Genomic DNA, 25,448 nt, shown 5'->3' on the forward strand with positions numbered 1-25,448 from the left:
GGGGGTCCTACCATACTTGTTGCTCTTGGTCCAATTTTTCCACTAACATAAAGTACAATGTGTCATGAGAAAACAATCCCAGAATCGCTTGGATAGGTAAAAGCATTCCAAAGTTATTACCACATAAAGTGACACATGTCAGATTTGAAAAAAATCGGCTGTGTCCACAAGGCCAAAACTGGCTGTATGCTCAAGGGGTTCAAATCGGATAAAATATTCCGTTTATTTAAAACAATTGCTTTTAAGACAAAATTGAAAGTCTACGCTGAAATAAATTAGCATTTTCGAGAAGGTTTTTCTCATTTTAATGTTACTGTTAGGGGTTAAATAGAAAATGTGTGCTGGCAGCAACGTAGTTATAGGAAAATGGTCACGTGGAATAGGCAGTTTGACAGGCATCAGGTTACAGCGCAGGAGGAGCAGGGTCACAATTTCCCAGGGTGACAACTGGATCTCCAGGAGCAATTTGAGTGTGGAGTAGTCTTTTATGTTTCCTGCTCTGCTGAATGTGATTAGTTTGGGACCGGCTGACTTCTCTCAGCTTCCTGTTATGGAGTCTGGAAAGGCGATTAAGAAGTTACTCCCTCATTGCCCTAGACCACCAGGGACTAAAGCATTAACCCATGTACAGGGACGTAACTAGGAAAGACTGGGCCCCATAGCAAACTTTTGACTGGGGCCCCCCCTCCCCTGGGTATCACACAACCCCCCCCCCCCTTGTAGATAGTGCCTCCCTATAGATTCCGCCACACAGCGCCCCCTATAGATAGCACCATACAGCCCCTTGTAGATAACATCATACAGCCCCCCTGTAGATAACGCCATACAGCCCCCCTGTAGATAGCGCCATACAGCCCTCCCCTGTAGATAATGCCATACAGCCCTCCCCCTGTATATAACGCCATACAGCCCCCCTGTAGATAACGCCATACAGCCCTAAACCCCCCTGTAGGTAATGCCATGCAGTCCCCAAAAAAACGGCCTATAGTTTGTCCTACAAAAGACATGCATCCCCTATCCACAGGATAGGGGATACATGTGTGATCGATGGCAGCGATAAGGAGACCGGGGGACCGAAAGTCCCCCGAAGTTCTTCCATGACAAACCTCAGACTTCCGGCGTCTGCGCAGTTCAATAAAAATGAAAGCTCCTTTGCATGCATGCGCACAAGCGTGACCGGTGCACAAGTCATTTCTATGAAGCTGCCGACACAGACCCCGGAAGTCCGAGGTCTGTCATGGAGAACTTCAAGGGACTTTCGGTCCCCTGTTCTCCTTATCGCTGGGCGTCCCAGCGATCCCACATGTATCCCCTCTCCCGTGGATAGGCGATGCATGTCTTTTGTAGGAACAAGTATTAATTGTGGAAGGGGAAAGAAGGGAAAGACTTGTGATTCAATTGAACAATTGAAAAAAAACAACTTTATTTCTAAACAAATATTATGAATATTTAAAATTATCCAACGCAGGTCCAATTGTATTGTAGTGCAGATGACCCCCAATTCTACACTATTAAAGGACACAATTTGCCTCATAAATTGTGTGTTATTCAATGTTGCTATCTGGCAGTGAATTAGTGTAAAACAACCAATAAATATTTCTGCCAAGAGTATCAGTGCAGGTTGCACGGGAAGATCGTATCAATGTCTGAATGTCTCCCTTTTATATTAGTTGAAACCTGCTTAGACCCTTATTTGTGTCTGTTATTATAGACACAAAGTGACATTGAGTTAGAGAGTTTTAGGTCATGTCAAATTAAGCTGCTCCCTTGTATAGGAGGTGTAGCAGCTGTGAGCACGAGGAACGCACTGACTTAGTTATCAGTGTCGTCGCCGCCGTGCTGCAGCCACTGAGTCAATGTCAAATCCTCCACACTGCCGGAGACGGGAGGAGCGACAAGCAGCAAGAGAATGAAGTTCCCGGGCTGTGTGAGTGATATGAGCCGCTGACGTGATCCAGAGCCTCTCGTAGTGTGAGGTTCTCAGCTGTCAGTGATGCACGATCACCTGACAGTTTCTCTTGTTGCCCTTCAGTGGCGTCGCGCTGTAGCAGCCATAGCGGCTCGTGCCGGCGGGTGGCACGGGCCCCCTCATGCTGCGGGCCCCGTAGCAGACGCTAGGGCTGCTACAGTGGTAGTTACGCCACTGCCCATGTACCATTTTATGGTAGTATTATTTTGATACTGAATGGAAGTTTTATTTGGCCTATGAATGGCAGTGTTGTGTGGGAAATATATGGCAGTGATATGTGGCCACTATAATGTATACTGTATGGAAGTATATGGCACTGTATGGAGGTATTATTTAAGCAATGTATTGAAGTATTATTTAGGCCAGGGGTCTCAAACTCGGCCGGGTAAGTGGGCCGCATATAGAAAAAATGGGAAGTTGACGGGCCGCATTACTTTCAAATTTGATACAACACAAATTTTTGTTAATAAATTACTTATTTGAACTACTATAACACTACATTACTATAATAATAATACTACATTACTATAATAATACCGCTAGGTTTAAAGTTTGAGATATTTCTCCACGTGCTTATTTCAACAATCCAGTTTTCCAGTTTGTGTCGCTAAATGCAGTCCAGCGGCTCAGTTGGCAGCGTTTGCAGACACACATGTCAAGATTGGGCAGCCCCTTTTTAGATAGTGCCACAGTGCCCTCTGTAGATGCTGCCACAGTGCCCTCTGTAGATGCTGCCACAGTGCCCTCTGTAGATACTGCCACAGTGCCCTCTGTAGATACTGCCACAGTGCCCTCCGAAGATGCTGCCACAGTGCCCTCCGCAGATGCTGCCACAGTGCCCTCCGCATATGCTGCCACAGTGCCCTCCGCAGATGCTGCCACAGTGCCCTCCGCAGATGCTGCCACAGTGATGTCAGGGGCTGTCTGCCTGGGATTCCAGCTCTGCTCCTGACAACACTGTTTATATATGGACAGAGATGTCAGGGACAACCCCAGAGCTGGAGTCCCGGGCAGAGCGCAAGTAGGCTCTTCCTGGGACTCCAGCTGTGGTCCTGACATCACTGGGACTCCTGCTCTGGGGAAGCCCCTGACATCATTGTTGATGTATGGACAGTGATGTCAGGGAATTCCACAGAGTCCCGGAGCAGAGCCTCTACTAGCGCTCTGCTCAGGACTCCACTCTGGGGAAGACCCTGACACACTGTCCATATATGGACAGCGATGTCAGGGAATTTCACAGAGTCCCGGAGTGGAGCCTGTACTAGCGCTCTGCTCGGGACTCCGCTCTGGGGAAGACCCTGACACACTGTCCATATATGGACAGCGATGTCAGGGAATTCCTCAGAGTCCCGGAGCGGTGCCTGTACTAGCGCTCTGCTCGGGACTCCGCTCTGGGGAAGACCCTGACACACTGTCCATATATGGATGCGATGTCAGGGAATTCCACAGAGTCCCGGAGTGGAGCCTGTACTAGCGCTCTGCACGGGACTCCGACTCTGGGGATGCCCCAGACATCGCTGTTCACATGTGGACAGCGAGGTCAGGGAATTCCAGAGTCTCAGAGCAGAGCCGATACTAGCGGCTCTGTGTCCCGCGGGCCGCAGATGACAGCCCCAGGGGCCGCATGCGGCCCGCGGGCTGCGTGCTTGAGACCTCTGATTTAGGCACTGTACGGAAGTATTATTTAGGCAATGTATGGAAGTATTTAGGCAATGTATGGAAGTATGATTTAGGCATTGTATGTAGGTATTATTTAGGCAATGTATGGAAGTATTATTTAGGCAATGTATGGAGGTAATATTTAGGCACTGTATGGAGGTATTTACGCACTGTATGGAGGTATGATTTAGGCACTGTATGGAGGTATTATTTAGGCATTGTATGGAGGTATTATTTAGGCATTGTATGGAAGTATTATTTAGGCATTGTATGGAGGTATTATTTAGGCACTGAATGTCTGTATTTTATGAGCATTATTTGGAAACATTTGGCATAATTTGGGTATAAACATTAAAGTTAAACTTGCATATGTATCTGTGTATATGTGTGTTTACAGAACGTGAGGGGGTCCTACCATACGTGTTGCTCTTGGTCCAATTTTTTTTTTAAAAAGAACTAGAGGAAGTAATTAGTTAATCAAATTCAGCACACAATGTTGTATCAAGTGGCCCTGTCATAATCACACTTGGATAGCTGCTCTCTAGAGGAATGGTGTAGTTACTTATCTTGAGCGGATGTAGCTGTGACCATAGTCATTGTAATGTATGTTATATAATCAGACAGCTTTGTACGGCTCACGATAAGTGACACAGGGGAACTTATGGGAACAAATTTACCTTTGACAAAATTCATTTGCTCTCCAGGTGCACTTTAATTCTCAGGAAGCTGAACACGAAGCATTGTTACGAACTGGTGTGAGCGATGCGCTGGACAAACATGACAGCTTTTAACTCGCAAAGCCTTGAAATCATCCTGAATAGAAACCTTGCATCCTATGGCGTTACCAGGGACTAATGGTACTTACAAAAATGTTCCTCTCTTATTCAACGTTTCAGGAGCTCGGGACGGAATCGATGAATTTGGTATAGATCTCGGATTGAGAAGCAAATACTGCAATTTTGAGCTTTTATAGAACTCGCTTCATAATGGGTATAATTGTGGCAGGACGCACAATCTACGGCGAGGAAAACATCAGGAGATATAGATTTAAATGTGGAACATGATTTAGACACATCAGCTTCTAGCCTAGAACAAAATGATAGCAATGACGAAAACAACTTTGCTTTTCTGTTGTAAAGTTATAGCTCATGAGTGGTGAGGGGCAAATACTTCAGAGAGTGGCAGGTTTTATCAGTACTCAGAATTTATCAATTTTGTACTATCTTATAGATTATATGGTGATTCGGTGACTCGGTGTTCCCTTGATATAGATGACAACATGAGCACCAGCCCCTCCACATAGAGGTTAAGTTCACCCTTGAGGTGCCTTTCTTCACCGAGGGAAAAGATTAATTTCACTGCTCTAAATCTGTATTTAAATACCCTGGCCAAGACTTAGTGGCACCCAACCTGACACCCAAAATTGGCGTCACATGCCACGCCAGCTCTTCCCCTACCTGTACCTCTGCCACACACAGTCCTTCCAGTATAATAGTTCATGAGTCATTTCTCTTAACCAGATCCGTTGGGTATTATTGCGGTTTATGCAAATACTGCCACAATGCCAAATCCAATATTTACATTTGGCAATGGCAAAATGCTCATTGCTGTCAATGAGAAAATCGAAAGTCTTCACAACTTGGATGGTAAGGGCAACTTTTAAGAGTCTGAATATGTGATGTCTGTAGAAAATGTGGCATGTTCCTAAGTCCAGAAATGTATTCATAATTCTGCATGCTTCAGAGCTGTAATCTCAATGTCTGCACACAACGTGCTCTAGTGAACTACATTCTGGAAAGTACTGTAATCTGATATAAGAAAGACAAAGCATCCCCCTGCCATCAAGGAGCTCAGCTAAACTATTTGGGGGTATTTGTCGACAAGCTTTTCAATCAAAACCACAAAAAAGGCCATACTTACTAAATGGGTGGGTGAAAACCCGTTCCCAGCAGGACGCAGACAGGTCAAAAATGCTGCAGAAGGAGAGTGCATTAAATAGTGATAGCCACTCCCACTAGTCTTGAGGGGGTGTGAAAATAAGTGCTCACAAGTGTGTGATAAATGAGTGTCAGTGTTAGGCCGGATTCACACGAGCATGTGCGTTTTGAGCACGCAAAAAACGTGGCATTTTGCGTGCGCAAAAGGCACTTAACAGCTCCGTGTGTCATCACCATATGATGCGCGGCTGCGTGCTTTTTCGCATCATTATGACACTCTGTTTGTATGTTTGTAAACAGAAAAGCACGTGGTGCTTTTCTGTTTTCATTCATACTTTTCACTGCTGTTGCGCGAATCACGCTGTTCGCACCGAAGTGCTTCTGTGTGGTGCGCGTGATTTTCACGCACCCATTGACTTCAATGGATGCGTGATGCGCGAAAAATGCACAAAGAATGGACATGTCGTGAGTTTTACGCAGTGGACATACGCTGCGTAAAAATCATGGACTGTCTGCACTGCCCCATAGACTAATATAGGTCCGTGCGAGGCGCGAGAAAATCACGCGCGCTGCACGGACGTATATCACGTTCGTCTGAATAAGCCCTTAGTGTAGTGCTAGGGTGTGAATGTATGGTATAAAAGAAATGTGTATGGTATAGAAGTGTCAGAACTGTGTGATAATGTAAATAAAAAATAAATAAATGTGATGATCAGGGTGAATAGTACGTGGGGTGTCGGTGCTATGTGTAATACGTGGAGGGATAATGTGCTGGTCGTCAGGCATAGCATATCTTGCCGAATCACAGCCTATTTGTAACGCCGCTACTGTTAGTTAAAGCGGGCTGCTCTGCATGCCAAACCAAACACCAGCACATTATGCCCTCCCAGCATATAAGACCTGGCTGCGTCCTGAAAAAAAGTAGTATACATAGTAAAAATATCCATGAAACATGGGGTATTAGTTGTTATTTTGGGCAAAATACACAAAGGTCGCAACCCAACGTCAAGGGTCCCCAGTGCTTTGCGAGTCCCTAACTAGAACTTTTCAGTCATAATTTTAAAACACCAGCAGAAAAAATTGGACATGGATAACTTCAAAACCACAAAAAGGCCATACTTACTAAGTGGGTGGGTGAAAAACCGTTTCCCAGCAGGACGCAGACAGGTCAAAAATGCTGCAGAAGGAGGGTGCATTAACCCCTTAAGGACACAGCCTGTTTTTTCAAATCTGACGTGTCACTTTATGTTGTAATAACTCCGAAATGCTTTTACCTATCCAAGCGATTCTGAGATTGTTTTCTCGTGACACATTGGACTTTATGTTACTGGCAAAATTTGCTCGATACATTAAGTATTTAATTGTGAAAAACACCAAAATTTAGCGAGGAGGCTGTATGGCGTTATCTACAGAGGGGGCTGTATGCCGTTATCTACAGGGGGGACTGTATGGCGTTATCTACAGGGGGGACTGTATGGCGTTATCTACAGGGGGGGGATTGTATGGCGTTATCTACAGGGGGGATTGTATGGCGTTATCTACAGGGGGGTCTATATGGCGTTATCTACAGGGGGGGCTGTATGCCGTTCTCTACAGGGGGGCTCTGTATGGCGTTCCCTACAGGGGGAGGGCTCTGTATGGCGTTCCCTACAGGGGCCGCTGTATGGCGTTCCCTACAGGGGGGGGCTCTGTATGGCGTTCCCTACAGGGGGGGCTGTATGGCGTTCCCTACAGCGTGTGTCGTCCCCCCTGTAGGGAACGCCATACAGCGTCCCCCCTCCCAAAAAAATGCGACCTACAGCGTTTTCCGACAAAAGACATGTATCCCCTATCCACAGGATAGGGGATACATGTGTGATCGCTGGCAGCGATAGGGAGAACGGGGGACCGAAAGTCTCCCAAGTTCTCCATGACTAACCTCGGACTTCCGGCGTCTGCGCAGCTCACTAAAAATGAAAGGAGCGCTGGTCACGCATTGCGCACAAGCGCGACCGGCGCTCCATTCATTTCTACGGAGCTGCCGACACAGACCCCGGAAGTCCGAGGTTTGTGATGGAGAACTTCAGGGTACTTTTAGTCCCCTGTTCTCCCTATCGCTGCCAGCGATCTCACATGTATCCCCTATCCTGTGGATAGGGGATACATGTCTTTTGTTTAATGGCAGAGCGGGGAGATACCTCCCTGCTCTGCCATAGTGTTCAGTGGCGTCCCGCTGTAGCAGCCATAGCGGCTGCTAGCGGAGCCTCCGGCAATGGTGGGGGCCCGTGCCGGCGGGTGACACGGGCCCCCTCATGCCGCGGGCCCCGTAGCAGCCGCTATTGCTGCTACGGCGGTAGTTACGCCACTGCGGCAAGGATCAGAAGAGAAGGAGTGCCATTTGGCTTTTGGAGCACAGATTTTGATGGATTGGTTTCTTGACACCATGTCACTTTTGCAAAGCTCCTAAGGTACCAGTACAGTGGAAACTACCCAAAAGTGACTCCATTCACAAAACTACACCCCTCAGGGAATTCATCTAGGTGTGTAGTGAGCATTTTGACCCCACAGGTGTTTCATAGATTTTATTAGAATTGGGCAGTGAAAATAAAAAAAAATCCTTTTTCTTCAATAAGACGTAGTTTTAGATGAAACTGTTTCATATTCTCAACAAATAAATGAAAAAAAGCACCCCAACACTTGTAAAGCAACTTCTCTTGTGTACGGCAATACCACATATGTGGTCATAAACTGCTGTTTGGGCACAGAGTAGGGCTCAGAAGGGAAGGAGCGCCATTTGGCTTTTGGAGTACAGATTTTGCTGGATTGGTTTCTGGTCACTATGTCGCATTTGCAAAGTCCCTGTGGGACCAAAACAGTGGAAACCCCCCAGAAGTGACCCCATTTTGGAAACTACACCCCTCAACGTATTCACCTAGGGGTGTAGTGAGCATATTAACCCCACAGGTGATTGCAACATCGAGTGCACACCAATTTCTGCCAGAGTGAAAATGGTTTTTCAATAGAAATGCCAATATGTGGCGCCCAGCTTGTGCCACTGGAGACACACACCCCAAAAATTGTTAAAAGGGTTCTACCATGTATGGCGATGCCATATCTGTGGAAGTAAACTGCTGTTTGGGCACACTGTAGGGTTCAGAAGGGAGGTAGCGCCATTTGGCTTTTGGAGCGTGGATTTTGCATGTAGTAGTTTTGTTTTGAGTCTAACTGGTGTTTCAGTTTATAACGTGGGGTTACATGTAAGGCGGGCGGAGTATATAAGGGGCATAGTCAGGTGGTATAGTGGGGTAAAAAAAAAACAATACAATAATCCATAGATGTGTGTTACGCTGTGACACAATCCTTTCTGCACAGGCCGCTGTCGCACTAATAAATGGTCTTGACTTATTCCCCTTTTGGTCCACACTCGGCACCTTTGAAGTTTGGGGAATTTTGCTGGGAAAGTGCTGTCCTGGTATAATACGGGCACCCTCACTTCCAGCAGATATGTTTGGGCCCTCCCCTTCCTGGTTCCCTCATTTTACAGAATTAACAGAAGAAACGTTCCCCTCGGGCCGGCACAACTGCATATTTTTATTTCCTGGCTTATTGGTGCCTTGACTAATTTTATTTTTTCATAGACGTAGTGGTATGAGGGCTGTTTTTTTTTGTGTGACGAGCTGTAGTTTTTATTGGTACCATTTTGGGGTACATGTGACTTTTTGATCACTTGTTATCCTTTTTTTTTTGGGAGGCAAGGTGACCAAAAAACAGCAATTCTGACATATTTTGTTAGTTCTTTTTATACAGCATTCACCACGCATTATAAATTACATGTTAACTTTATTCTGCGGGTCCGTCCGATTCCGGCGATACCTAATTTATAGCACTTTTTTATGTTTTACAACTTTTTGCACAATAAAATAACTTTTGTAAAGAGAATGGATTTTTTCTGTCGCCAAGTTGTGAGAGCCATAACGGTTTTACATTTTTCGTCGACTGAGCTGTATAAGGGCTTGTTTTTAGCGAAATGAGTTATAGTTTTTATAGGTAACATTTTTAGGTACATGCGACTTTTTGATCACTTTTTTTTTCAATTTTTGGAAGACAAAGTGACCAAAAAATAGCAATTATGTCAGTATTTTTTAGTTTTTATTTTTACGCCGTTCACTGTGCGGAATAAATAACATAATATTTTTATAGTTAAGGTCGTTACGGTTGCAGCGATATCAAAAATGTATGGCTTTATAATTTTTTTCAATAATAAATAACTTGATAAGGGAAAAAGGGCGATTGTGTTTTGTGATATTATTTGAAACTTTTATTGTATTTTTTACAACTTTTATTTTTACTTTTTTTACACTTTTTTTTTTACACTTTTCTTTAGTCCCACTAAGGGACTTGAAGTTCCAACTGTTTGTTTGATGTTCTAATACATTGCACTACCTATGTAGTGCAATGTATTAGAACTGTCAGTTGTTCACTGACAGCAAGCCGATCAGGCTCCGCCTCCGGGCGGGGCCTAATCGGCTAACGTAATGGCAGATAGGAAGCCATTGTTAGGCATCCTGTTGCCATAGTAACAGTCACCAGCCTTGCCATCGTATGGCAGGGCTGCCGATTTCATAGAAACCACTTTGATGCAGCGATTGCATTGAATCGCTGCATTGAAGGGGTTAATGGCAGGAATCGGAGCAAGCTCCGGTTCCTGCCGATAGATCGGGGTGTCTTCTGTAACATACAGCGGACACCCACTGCTGATGACGCCGGCTCAGCTTCTGAGCCGGAAGCTGAGCCGGCGCCATCTTGCCGATGGTACCGGAAGCCTTCTGGGCCCCACCGACGACGGGGCATAGGAGGATTTCGTTACTGGCAGACAGGGAGGTAAGTATTAGCCCTCCGATCGCCTTTGCAGCCACCGGCAACCCAGCGATCACGTTGCTGGGGTGCCGGTGGCTATAAACTCCTCACATGCTGCGATCTCTATTGAACGCATGTGAGGGGTTAATCGGTCGGATCGGAGGCTAGCTCCGGTCCTGGCCGATACCTCAGGGTGCCAGCTATAACGTACAGCTGTCACCCGGCGGTGATGTCGCTGGCTCAGCTCCTGAGCCAGCTCCATCTGTTTCACGTACAGTTACGTGGAGATGCGCGAAAAGACCATCTCCCATCACGTAACTGTACGTGAAATGGCGCGAAGGGGTTAAATAGTGATAGCCACTCCCACGGCAAAGTATGCTATGCCTTACGACTAGCACATTATCCCTCCACGTATTACACATAGTACTGACACCCCATGTACTATTCACAGCACTGAACCCTATTCATCACACTTATTTATTTTTATTACATTATCACACAGTTCTGACACTTTCATACATACACATTTCTTTTTTACCATTCACACCTTAGCACTACACTAACACTCACACTCATTTATCGCACATTTGTGAGCACTTAGTTCGCCACTCCCCTCAAGACTAGTGGGAGAAAAGATGCTCCAGAATTGTTATTTCATGGGGAATACAATTATTTGCTAAAACAGGAGAGGTGAGAGGTCCTCTTTAAAAGTCCTGAGGAGGCGACAGGTACCACTACCTTTACATTATAAGGATATAGCTGCACAAGAGTCAAAGGAGGATGACCAAGGTGCGTAAAGGAATGGGTTAATTGCAGTACCAAGAAAAATTATCAAAATGGAGTTATTCAGTTTGGGAAAAGTACAGCAAAGGGTGATCTAATTAATATGTATAAATATAATATATGAATGGACAGTATACAGATCTTTCTAAAGATATTTTTATACTTAGGCCTGTAGCCATGACAAGGGGACAATCTCTATGTCTAGCACAAAAAAGTTTTCCCCATCATCGTAGCCAGAGATTCTTTACTGTAAGAGCAGTGAGACTATGGAACTCTGACACCAGATATTGTGATGTAACCATGTAACTATCACTTTCCAATTGTTGAGTCTTCTGGTCAACCTTCTGGGTTAGCATGGGTCCTCCTTTGCTACACTATCACCTACTTCTCCTCCACCTCTTAGTAGTTTAGCGTTGTCAGCAGCAAATTTGGACATAAGTGATGATGTTGCAGAGGAAAAACTTACTCCGTGGTGTAAAGTATTTATAAGGCATGAGGAGGTGCTAAGCTGAGATTGTTGGCTATAAAAGTAGGTTACAGAATCAATTGCGTCTTGCAAGTGCCCCGAACTTGTGACCCACTCCATTATTTTTTGGCCCTCTGTCTCGGTAATGGAGCTGTAGACAAATACTAACCCACAATGGTCTACTCTGCCCCTAACTTAACTGCTTCTGCTGTGGCTACCATTTCCTACCCTAGCAATGGCATGGATAGTCTGGCATTTTGTCGAAAACAGGTGCCCCACCCTCCTTTACTCCCCTTTTGTGATGGCAATTAATTTAGTGCACTGAGTCCATGTAACAGATGGATAAAAACCCAGTAATGATTAATGTACAGATCAATACATAAATCTTACTTACCAATAAGGAAAAAACAAAAAGCAGGACATTTAAGCCATGCCCCGTTTCACACAGCAGAAACTCAAATTTTTTAAGCCAGTTGACATACCCATATATATATATATATATAGATGTGTGTGTGTGTGTGTATACATATATATACTGTCGCCATTTTTTGTCTGCTGTATTTCTGCAGTCACAGGTGTTCTTGCACCTGCATACATTTTGTATCATTTAGTTGGAATGTGCTGTTCAACTTTTTGTTGTGTTTATGTGATCCATATATGTGGGGTTAGTGACTGCCTCCACTTGTTGTTCTTGCACTCCTCCCATTCTGCCCTGGGTGATTTTAATCAGTTCAATGCTGGATCCTACCATCCCCAGGTATATATGTAGGCTTAGTCCCAGTTCTGGGTGTATGTGCAGCGTAGGTTCCCACCTTACAGAGGTCGCCTTGTCGTGGCAGGTGGGCTAACACTTTTTGATCAAAATGTGCACTAAGAACCTCCCTATTTGTAAGTAGATTTAGCTTTAGTGCATATTTATTTATATTTAGTGGTTTAGGTGGCATTAGTGTTCGCAGGGTGCTGTCGCCATTTTTTGTCTGCTATATATATATATATATATATATATACATATATATAGAGAGAGAGAGAGAGAGAGAGAGAGAGAGAGAGAGAGAGAGAGAGAATTTTAGTGATTGAGTAATTTTCAGATGTAATGAAGCCAGGGAAGATATTGTTGCTTCTGCAGACAATACAGAAGAGTTGCGTATAAAAGGTGTTGTAATAGATAATCTACAATCATTAAGAAAAAAAAGGCTACAATAATACATTGAGCAGAATAGACTCAGAAGAACTATTTTTGTGAACCAAACAGTTTCTGAGCAGAAGTAAATTACCTTTAGGAACAACAACATTACAAAAACATTTCCATTACAAAACTGCTCGGTGCAGGGCTTTTATCCAAAACATCATATTTATTCTGCATAAGAAATAACATAAAGTCTCTTCTAAATAGAAAGAAAAAAATATATATAAAAGAAAACTCTGACAGTTTCTATCAGCAAAGCTTATTTTTAGAAAATGCAAACAACACAAGCTGTAATTCTGTAAAATCCAAATGAAAGAATCACAAAGACAGGATCATTCAGCTGTTGAAAAGCCAAGATGAATGGCTTTACTCTATTAGTGCAAAATACTACGAGTCTGCCCCCATGTACAAGAATATAACTGCTATAATACTGTACCTATATACAAGAATATAATTACCATAATACTGCTCCTATATACAAGAATATAACTACTATAATACTGCCCCTATATACAAGAATATAACTACTATAATACTGCTCCTATATACAAGAATATAACTACTATAATACTCCCTCCTATATACAAGAATATAACTACTATAATACTGCCCCCTATATACAAGAATATAACTACTATAATACTGTCCCTATATACAGGAATATAACTACTACAATACTGCTCCCTATATACAAGAATATAACTACTATAATACTGCCCCCTATATACAAGAATATAACTACTATAATACTGCTCCTATGTACAAGAATATAATTACTATAATACTGCCCCTATATACAAGAATATAACTACTATAATACTGCTCCTATATACAAGAATATAACTACTATAATACTGCTCCCTATATACAAGAATATAACTACTATACCACTGCCCCTATATACAAGAATATAACTACTATAATACTGCCCCCTATGTACAAGAATATAACTACTATAATACTGCCTCCTATGTACAAGACTATAACTGCTATAATACTGCCCCTATATACAAGAATATAACTACTATAATACTGCTCCCTATGTACAAGAATATAACTACTATAATACTGCCCCTATATACAAGAATATAACTACTATAATACTGCTCCTATATACAAGAATATAACTACTATAATACAGCCTCCTATGTACAAGACTATAACTGCTATAATACTGCCCCTATATACAAGAATATAACTACTATAATACTACCTCTATATACAAGAATATAACTACTATAATACTGCCCCTATATACAAGAATATAACTACTATAATACTGCCCCTATATACAAGAATATAACTACTATAATACTGCCTCCTATGTACAAGACTATAACTGCTATAATACTGCCCCTATATACAAGAATATAACTACTATAATACTACCCCTATATACAAGAATATAACTACTATAATACTGCTCCCTATATACAAGAATATAACTACTATAATACTGTACCTATATACTAGAATATAATTACCATAATACTGCTCCTATATACAAGAATATAACTACTATAATACTGCCCCTATATACAAGAATATAACTACTATAATACTGCTCCTATATGCAAGAATATAACTACTATAATACTCCCTCCTATATACAAGAATATAACTACTATAATACTGCCCCCTATATACAAGAATATAACTACTATAATACTGTCCCTATATACAAGAATATAACTACTACAATACTGCTCCCTATATACAAGAATATAACTACTATAATACTGCCCCCTATATACAAGAATATAACTACTATAATACTGCTCCTATGTACAAGAATATAATTACTATAATACTGCTCCTATATACAAGAATATAACTACTATAATACTGCCTCCTATGTACAAGACTATAACTGCTATAATACTGCCCCTATATACAAGAATATAACTACTATAATACTGCTCCCTATGTACAAGAATATAACTACTATAATACTGCCCCTATATACAAGAATATAACTACTATAATACTGCTCCTATATACAAGAATATAACTACTATAATACTGCCTCCTATGTACAAGACTATAACTGCTATAATACTGCCCCTATATACAAGAATATAACTACTATAATACTACCTCTATATACAAGAATATAACTACTATAATACTGCCCCTATATACAAGAATATAACTACTATAATACTGCCCCTATATACAAGAATATAACTACTATAATACTGCCTCCTATGTACAAGACTATAACTGCTATAATACTGCCCCTATATACAAGAATATAACTACTATAATACTACCCCTATATACAAGAATATAACTACTATAATACTGCTCCCTATATACAAGAATATAACTACTATAATACTGCCCCTATATACAAGAATATAACTACTATAATACTGCCCCTATATACAAGAATATAACTACTATAATACTGCCCCTATATACAAGAATATATCTACTATAATACTACCCACTATATACAAGAATATAACCACTATAATTCTGCTCCCTATGTACAGGAATATAACTACTATAATACTGCCCCTATATACAAGAATATGACTACTATAATACTGCCCCTATATACAAGAATATAACTACTATAATACTGCCCATATACAGTGCAGGAAATAAGTATTTGATCCCTTGCTGATTTTGTAAGTTTGCCCACTGTCAAAGACATGAACAGTCTAGAATTTTTAGGCTAGGTTAATTTTACCAGTGAGAGATAGATTATATTAAAAAAAAAAAAAGAAAATCACATAGTCAAAATTATATATATTTATTTGCATTGTGCACAGAGAAATAAGTATTTGATCCCCTACCACCCATTAAGAGTTCAGCCTCCTCCAGACCAGTTACACGCTCCAAATCAACTTGGTGCCTGCATTAAAGACAGCTGTCTTAAATGGTCACCTGTATAAAAGACTCCTGTCCACAGACTCAATTAATCAATCTGACTCTAACATGTGCAATCTGACTCTAACATGTGCAAGACCAAAGAGCTTTCTAAGGATGTCAGGGACAAGATCATAGACCTGCACAAGGCTGGAATGGGCTACAAAACCATAAGTAAGACGCTGGGTGAGAAGGAAACAACTGTTGGTGCAATAGTAAGAAAATGGAAGAGAAAATGGAAGACATACAAAATGACTGTCACTCGACATCGATCTGGGGCTCCATGCAAAATCTCACCTCGTGGGGTATCCTTGATCCTGAGGAAGGTGTTAGCTCAGCCGAAAACTACACGGGGGGAACTTGTAAATGATCTCAAGGCAGCTGGGACCACAGTCACCAAGAAAACCATTGGTAACACATTACGCCGTATTGGATTAAAATTCTGCAGTGCCCGCAAGGTCCCCCTGCTCAAGAAGGCACATGTACAGGCCCGTCTGAAGTTTGCAAATGAACATCTGGATGATTCTGAGAGTGATTGGGAGAAGGTTTTGTGGTCAGATGAGACTAAAATTGAGCTCTTTGGCATTAACTCAACTCGCCGTGTTTGGAGGAAGAGAAATGCTGCCTATGACCCAAAGAACACCGTCCCCACTGTCAAGCATGGAGGTGGAAACATTATGTTTTGGGGGTGTTTCTCTGCTAAGGGCACAGGACTACTTCACCGCATCAATGGGAGAATGGATGGAGCCATGTACCGTCAAATCCTGAGTGACAACCTCCTTCCCTCCACCAGGACATTAAAAATGGCTCGTGGCTGGGTCTTCCAGCACGACAATGACCCGAAACATACAGCCAAGGCAACAAAGGAGTGGCTCAAAGAGAAGCACATTAAGGTCATGGAGTGGCCTAGCCAGTCTCCAGACCTTAATCCCATCGAAAACTTATGGAGGGAGCTGAAGATCCGAGTTGCCAAGCGACAGCCTCGAAATCTTAATGATTTACAGATGATCTGAAAAGAGGAGTGGGCCAAAATTCCATCTAACATGTGTGCGAACCTCATCATCAACTACTAAAAACGTCTGACTGCTGTGCTTGCCAACAAGGGTTTTGCCACCAAGTATTAAGTCTTGTTTGCCAAAGGGATCAAATACTTATTTCTCTGTGCACAATGCAAATAAATATATAGAATTTTGACAATGTGATTTTCATTTTTTTTTTTTATATAATCTATCTCTCACTGGTAAAATCAACCTAGCCTAAAAATTCTAGACTGTTCATGTCTTTGACAGTGGGCAAACTTACAAAATCAGCAAGGGATCAAATACTTATTTCCTTCACTGTATACAAGAATATAACTACTATAATACTGCCCCCTATGTACAAGAATATAACTACTATAATACTGCTCCTATATACAAGAATATAACCACTATAATACTGTCCCCTAAAGACCTAGACATATGTGAGGAGAGCGTCGCTTCATGTGTCTACATTAATAGTCTATTGTGTTGGATCGGGCTAAAAAAAAACTCGGATGTTACTTCTTTTTTTTTTCTCATATGTAATTTCACCTTTAAGCTTGAGGCGTGAATGAGATAACATCATTTGTGTTATAATTCGACACCGCGACCACATTATCTCACTTGTATCGACTATGTAAAGGGCAGGAATAATTTTGCCTGTAGTGCTATGACGCTTTATTGCCTTCAGGGATTTTTGTGTTGGGTATAGAAAGCAGTGACAATATTTACTGCAGTAAAATCTATGAAGAGGTTGCTCATCCGCAGATTTCTGTGCAATGTCAGGGACAATTCTCCTTACCACACTCCCAGTGGGTTCAGTTTGATTATGATATTACAACTTACTTTTTTACTATTTCATATATATATATATATATATATATATATATATCCGACTGGTGCTCGTACTAATATCTGTATGTTTTATTCTTTGAAAGACTCTAAGAAACAGGGATTAAGGGATTTATCCCGAGAGGCTTGAGGATTCAGGTATTCCCCACCTTCCCTAGCGAGGAAGAGACCTTTATAGACAAATGGGAGCAGCTTTCCACCACCTGCTCACGGGGCTATATGGAGCTCTTGATCCAGTCCAATAATGCATCGTTGAGGATAATAGAGAAAGAAGTAGATGATATAAATGTGACCCTGAAAAAAGACCTCTCGAATGAGGCTTTGGAAAGGTTGAATAGTGATTTGGAGATAGAATTCAAAAAGTGGGAAAAAGAGATTTGCTCTACTAAAACTAAGAAATTTCAGAGGGATAACAATGACTACTTACAAGGTAGGGTCTACAAGTGGAGGAATGGTAGATCACGTTCTGGATTTCGATCCAGATCGGGGTCTATTTCTTCCCAAGCCTCTAATGATGAACGAACAGAAATAAGGTGGAATGGGGACACAGCACCTGGACAAGATCTAAGCCTCCCTCGGAGAAATAGGGAAAGGCAAGCAACCAAACGAAAGACACCATCTCCCTACTCTGGGGGAAAAAAATCAAGGAACTTAGAGGTAATTAATCTATCGGCACACATCCTCTCTGACACGCAATGCGATATTCTGAGTAAGGGACTCACATTCTCCCCAAGTAACTCATTCGATTTTTTTCACAGCGGTAAAAGACCTGTTTCTGTTCTCACGGAAGTTGGTACTGCGAAAACTCCATGGGAGGGGTGACAGCCATATGGGCTTGTATAGCCCCCTAGAACAAGAAACCCTGTCGGCCCTGGAGGAACTTCTGCGGGAACAAATTCCCTCAGAGCAAGGTGGGTTCCCAGATACAAAAGATCCCCCCCCCCCCTTGTCCCTGTGTCCACAAGTTGAAATTTTTACAAAACTTGTGATGGAGGATTTTAAACAAATCTCCATCAACAAGAAATATGACAATCTCACAGCTGTACAACGTGCGGCATTGAAGTCCTTGCAATCACTTGAGGATGTGGTTTTCAAAGCAGCGGACAAGGGGGGCAACATTGTGATCTGGCCAGTCAAACAATACGAAAAAGAAGCCTACCGCCAATTACGTAACATAGAAACATATCACAAACTGAGTCACAACCCCCTAGGCTCCTTTTCTGTGGAGTTAGTAAAAATCTTAAATAGGGCGTTCGAAAAAGGGATTATCCCTAAAAAAAACACTAGATGGTCTCATAGTTGAATTTCCTAAGACCCCAACCTTTTATCTCCTCCCTAAAGTTCATAAAAACGTTAGGGACCCCCAGGCCGACCGATAGTGTCAGGGATTGGAGGTCTGTGTGAACCAGTGTGCAAGTTCATCGATTTTTATTTGAAACCTCTAGTGGAGTGCCTGCCATCATATGTCAGGGACACCACGGAGGTACTCAAGAGAATTGACGGAATATCTTTTGAGGAGGACATGCTACTGGACACAGCAGACGTGGAGTCGCTTTATACTTGCATCAGACACCAGGATGGTATTGAGGCGGTCCGCTTTTTCCTCGGGATGAGCAACCGGGACAGCCAGCTGTGCGATTTGATAATTGAGCTGTTGGAGTTCATTTTGACTCACAACCTGTTTGTCTTTAAGGATACTTTTTATGTCCAAAAACAAGGCACTGCCATGGGGGCGGCGTGTGCGCCGTCATATGCCAACCTGTTTCTGGGCCTCTGGTAGAGGCAGGTTGTGCATGGTGACGGCGCCTACGCCGCGAACCATGTGCAGTGCTGGTTACGTTACATTGATGACGTGTTCATCATCTGGCAGGGTACAGAAATACAACTCGTCACCTTTATGCATAATCTGAATATAAATACTTGGAACATAAAGCTGACGTTTGTCCATGACAGGCAAAAAGTGGACTTTCTAGATGTGTCTATTGAGGCAGATAATGAAGGGAGACTACAGACCGACGTCTTTAGGAAAGAGACTTTGGTCAATTGCCTTTTACATGCGACATCAACACACACACCTACTCCACAGTTAAAGCTGTCCCGGTTGGTCAGTTTCTGAGGATGAGGCGGATCTGTTCCTCAGATACTAGGTTTGAAAACCAAGCACAGGATTTAAAAGAACGCTTTAGGGAGAGGGGTGATTAGGTTCATTTCTACTCATAATAACCAATGGCAGATCATGAGAGATATATTGCAGAAACATTGGTCTATTTTGCAATTAGAGCCAACACTAACCCCAGCCCTATCTCCTCATCCCCAAATGACAGAGAGAAGAAGTAGGAACCTAAGAGACATACTGGTACAGAGTCACTACGTCACTACGTTCCCAAACGAGAAAACCCTTTCTCGGCCAGAGGCCCTGCTCAGGGGTGTTTCCCCTGCGGCGACTGTGTGGCATGTCCTAATATATTACGTGTTACAACCTTTGACTCTGTCAAGACAGATAGACGTTTCAAAATTCTGCAGTATATTTCCTGCAGCACTACTCACGTGATATATTATGCTACATGCGACTGCCCCAAGGCGTATGTGGGTTTAACCTCTAGGCAATTAAGATTACGGGTCCGGGAACATGTACGTGACATATCTGCAGCAAAAGATATAGATGATCTGACGATTTTAAAAACTATCCCCAGACATTTTAAGTTAAAACACGGATGTGACCCCAAAACTTTCCGTGTACGTGGTATTGATCTAATACATCGCGGTGTCAGAGGTGGAGATGTCAAGAGGACACTTGCACAAAAAGAGTGCAGGTGGATCGTCACATTGGGTACCATGACCCCTCAGGGTCTTAATGAGAACCTGAGCTTTTCGGCTTATTTATAACAATTCCTCTTTGTCTGAATATTGCCTTATCTATTTAGGAAAGGTCTCTCTTTTTTATTAATATTCCCTTTAATTTTAAATGTTATTATTTGTTAATAATGCCTGTTTTTCTCGCATTGTCATGTTTAGATCACTGGGTGACTTTATTTCGCTGTTCCTCTGACATATTCCCCGATTACATGCTGGACACAGTGACCAACTATCAAGGACAAGAAGTAACTCATTATACTTATTATTTTTATTTTTGTTTGTTTTTATTTTTAAACAATGGTCTTCTTGTTATCGAGTATGACGTAACATTCTGTCATTGTCCCCCCCTCTTTACGGTCTTATATTTGTATGATCCTTTAATATTGATTATTATTTGTGAATGTCATTTATCGCATGCATTTTTTTGCTTGCGTCCTCGATACATGTTAATCATGTTATCCTTACTCACATGTGTTTTGTGAATATTTTAACATGTATATATAACTCATAATTTTATGGTCATAATTCCTTATGAGTACAAGCTCGATTGTATTATAATGTAAAGCCTTTTCACTTTATCACTGTATTAATAACACATTTATGTGACTGTAATAACAAATGTGGAGCGTTTATTTACGTTTATTCACGGTTACTTTTACTTACCCCATCACTTCTTCTTCTTCTTTTTTTGTTGTTTTCTTCTTTTTCTTTCGTCCCTTTCTTCTCACCCATTCACTTTCTGCAATAGGGGATATAATATGGCATTTGTTAGCTTTTTATTCACAATAAGACCTGAAAGTAATTGCTCTTGCCACACTCATTTGAACATCCTCCTATGCTCTTGCGAATGTCACTTATTGCAAGCATTTTTTCGCTTGCATCCTCGATACATGCTGACTATGTTATCTTTATTTCACATGTTTTTTGTCAGTATTTTAATATGTATATACAACTCATAAGTCCATGGTTATTATCCGTTTATGAGTATTAGCTCTATTGTATTATAATGTAACGTTTTCCCACTTCATTACTGTATTAATAACACATCTATGTGACTGTAATAACGAATGTGGAGTGTTTATTATGGTTGTTTTCACTTACCTCATTATTTCTTGTCTTGTTGTTTTTTTCCCCCCCTTCCTTTTCTTCCTTTCTCTTCTTTTCCCTGCTCTTTTCTTCACCCATTCACTTTCTGTAATAGGGGATACAATATAGCATTCGTTAGCTCTTTATCCCTGATAAGGCCCGAAAGTAAATGCTTCTGCTACACTCACTTCAATATCCTCCTGTGCCGGCGTCGCGCATGTGTTGGTGAGTCTGGGAGCCTCGCCCGGCTGTCTGTCTTCTCCACGCTCGCGCTGCGCCTGCCCTGTCTCCATGGACACGCGTCCTTGGGGGCACGCAGGCACAGTGCGGACGTGACGACGGACAGCGGGGATCTCGCGACTCATGTCGGACTCTCGCGCATGCGCCGAGGGACCGGAACAGAGGACAGACACTGGAACAGAATTGACACTACTCACCCAGTCATATATAAACTAGACAATGCCAACTCTTAATACACTACCCCCTGAGGAAGCTAGATTGGCGAAACGTGCGTCGGGGCGCTACCATATCAGGCTGCAGTGTGGGGCTATCTTCACATTCATCTCCATGGGTAAGCCTGCTCTAATGCCTACCGTGCATTAACAGATTCCCTCTGTTTCATGAATGTTTTGGATGTTCAACTCCTTCTTTGCTGTGCCTGCCTGACTCTGACTTTCTTTCTTTGATCAATTGTTTACGGCATATTTGGTTACGCAACCCTTTGAGGTTGGACACTTAGAAACATATGGTTATACGTTCTAACCTTCTGTCTCCCTTTACATTGTACCTTCATTTTTACATATAGTTGCGTACATGCCTATGCGATATGATTTAGACACGTATCGTTGGTCTTTGTAAGGCTTGCACAGCTGCTTGGAAACCCTTTATGCAGGACACTCTGGATTTAACCAATTTGAAGCAACCACACTGTTTCTTTTAGATCCCTTTAAATTTTATATATATGTCATTTTATGTTGTATGTCCCAATAAAATTTGCAATTATATCCTAAACTTTTGTGGCGCAATGGCTTCTGTTTCTTAGAGTCTTTCAATGATGTAATGAAGCTTGCTATAATATAACTATATATTAGAGGTGCTCAGACACTTGCCAGTGGCACCTAACTTGTCACTTAACCTGCTGAGTCTTTATATTTAGTTTTATTCTTTATTGCAGCGAGCATAGCATCCAATTGACAGAGCGCTGCTTTGTGATTTTTAAAATGATACATGACCCCTACCCCGTTCTACTTCACTAACCCTCCTATCCGGCACCATATGCTGTCGTATGGTGCCCATGTAAAGCAATGTATTATTTCCTTGAAGCAATGATTCCATTCTAGATGAGAATACGCTCCATAATACCACTTATTGCGCGAGGACCTGCAGGGGATTTCTGAACCAGTGCCATATCCACTTTAGTCTACATGCCAGAGCATTTCCTTCCGGAGGCGCAAGGATCGCATTCATAGTCTCTCCTTACTGGCAAGGCCCTGGCATGGGCAAATCCCATCTGGGAACATCAGGTATCAGAGACCCGTGACTTATAGTGTTTCCTACAAACTTTCCACACAGTATTTGAGGAACCTGGACGAGTCTCTTCAGCAGCTGCATCCCTGCCGACCCTGCGCCAAGGGGACACCTCTGTGGGCGAGTACACCATTCAGTTCCGTACCCTGGCGTCAGAACTGACCTGGAACAATGATGCCTTAGTGGCCACATTCTCGCAGGTCTGTCCACTGTTATCAAAGACGAGCTTGCCACTTGAGATCTGCCTTCTACCGTAGATGACCTTATTCTTCTAGCTACCCGGATTTATATGAGGATTCAGGAACGGTCTCAAGAGTTTTGCTGGGCCAGAAGACTTCCTAGGCTGGCTCCTACATTCTAGCAACCACTGTTGCCCTCATCAGCTGCTCCACCTGAGGAGCCTAGGCAAGTAGACCGCCTCAAATTGTGTGCCCAAGAGAAACAACGCAGACGCACTTCGGGATTCTGTCTGTATTGCGGCCTTAGAGGGTATTAAGTGCGTCTGTGCCCCCAAAAACCCAAAAACTCAAGTGCCTAGGTTTGTTTGGAGAGACAAACCAAGGCGGAACGGCGCTAAACAAAAGACTCTCTCCCAAATTGTCCATTCCTGTGACCATAGTGTCTGGTGAGAAGTTTCACAGGGTCTCTGCCTACCTAGACTCCAGGTCCATGGCAAACTTCATCCAACAGGACCTAGTGGATTAGCTCCAGTTGCCAACGGCTCCCTTGGAGACACCCCTGGCTGTTGCCTCGGTGTACAGTCTTCCTCTGCCTGATCCCATCATGTTCGAGACCAAGCCACTGAAGCTCCAAGTGGGAGCTCTTCATACCGAGCAGATTACATTTCTCGTCTTGCCCAAAACCATCAATCCAGTGTTGCTGGGCCTGCCCTGGCTCAGGCTTCATGCCCCGGTCCTGGACTAGAAGTAGAGGTTCTCCAGTGGGGCTCCAAGTGTCTCCACTACTGCCTGTTACAGGTTCATCCTGCTCTGCCTCCTATGCCTCAGTTGTTGACAGGACTACCTACTCATTTTGCGCAGTTTGTGGACATCTTTGGCAAGAAGGAGGCTGAGATGCTTCCCCCACACCGGAGCGTATGACTGCCCGATTGAACTGGTCCTGATGCTTCACCTCCTCACGGACGCATATATCCCCTCTCCTTGCCAGAGACTCAGTCCATGTCAGCCTATATCAAGGAGAATATGGCGAGGGGATTCATACGAAAATCCTCCTCCCTGGCCAGCGCAGGGTTCTTCTTCATAAAGAAACGAGACAGATCTCTTCGACCCTGCATTGACTACCGTGGTCTCAACCAGATCTTCGGTCAAAAACAAATGTGGTGGCCCGTGGGTGGCGGGGAATGCAGGAACCCAAAATGGTGGATACTGGGCTCTCTGTCTTGTGTCACGGTGGTATTTTGCCTTGCAGGCCTTCCCACCTCCCAGGGACACACACACACAGTGATGAGGGGGTTGCACAAGATGATGATGATGACTGTTGTTTCCCCCGGGGCACTCCCTTGGTGGCTGACTCCTGTCTGGTGTTATTTGGGGTGCCCTTGGTGTAGAGTGCAAATAGAAGACAGGAGACGGTGGTGGCAGTTAATCAGGAGAGCTCGCAGCACACTTTTACTTTTCAAGATGGAGATTGTACAATACAAATATGTCATCCAAATTCAGCTCAATCAGTGTAGCCCAATGCTAAATGCAGGAGTGCTATTATCTCTCTACTCACAGTCTCTCTTTCTGGACTCTTCTGGCTCCTTGAGCTGTTATTCCAATAAATCTCTTTAGGCCTGTCTTTCTCTGTAATCCGAAAATGGCTGAACTCAGGAGCACCTTCACTGTGCTTCCTGCTGCATCCACTCCTAGCTCACCACTGCCCTCACTCACTCTAACCACTCCCTAATTAACTCCTCCCAGCTTCTGTTACATTATAGAAAACCACTCCGCATAGGCTGAAACACAATGTCATAACATTTCTGAACCTGTAGATGGCAGCATAACACAACACATGAAGACAAACATAGTTTTCATAGTAGTGCTCCTGTGGGACACTACATACACCCCCTCTTTAAATAAAGCCGTCCTCGGCGTCCGACTCTCCAGGCGGCAGGTTAACCTAAAACAAAGGTTAATCACAATTGCAATAATAAACTAAGAGTCCATACAGTCTCTGAGGAATATGAGGATATAATGCTGAACAGGGAAAATGTCCAAGAGTCCTTGTCATATGAACTGGGGAAAATGAAGGGCTTGTTACCCAATTGGGATGCAAACAATACAATGTCTCTGGTGAAGGATAATCCAAAAATGAAGTCTCAGATTCAACAGTTCAATCTTGATATCGAGCTGGCATCTTACCTCGGGTAGCTCTATCAGATCTCCTCAGGGGC

The 25,448-nt window shown here is 42.8% G+C and overlaps 1 long non-coding RNA gene across 1 annotated transcript in view; it reads right to left on the reverse strand.

Moving 5' to 3' along the window:
* The window catches only part of LOC142740406 (uncharacterized), an 83,299-nt gene extending 58,130 nt beyond the window's left edge, over positions 1–25,169 (reverse strand). The window contains exons 1-3 of the long non-coding RNA XR_012880647.1: positions 24,788–25,169; positions 21,542–21,632; positions 21,104–21,179 (exon numbers count right to left, since the gene is read on the reverse strand). This is a non-coding gene — a long non-coding RNA (uncharacterized LOC142740406). The remainder of the gene's footprint in view (positions 1–21,103; positions 21,180–21,541; positions 21,633–24,787) is intronic.
* Between the last annotated feature and the right edge of the window lie 279 nt (positions 25,170–25,448).

This window comes from Rhinoderma darwinii, chromosome 2, assembly GCF_050947455.1.
Source record: "Rhinoderma darwinii isolate aRhiDar2 chromosome 2, aRhiDar2.hap1, whole genome shotgun sequence".
In the NCBI taxonomy this organism is placed as follows: domain Eukaryota; kingdom Metazoa; phylum Chordata; class Amphibia; order Anura; family Rhinodermatidae; genus Rhinoderma; species Rhinoderma darwinii.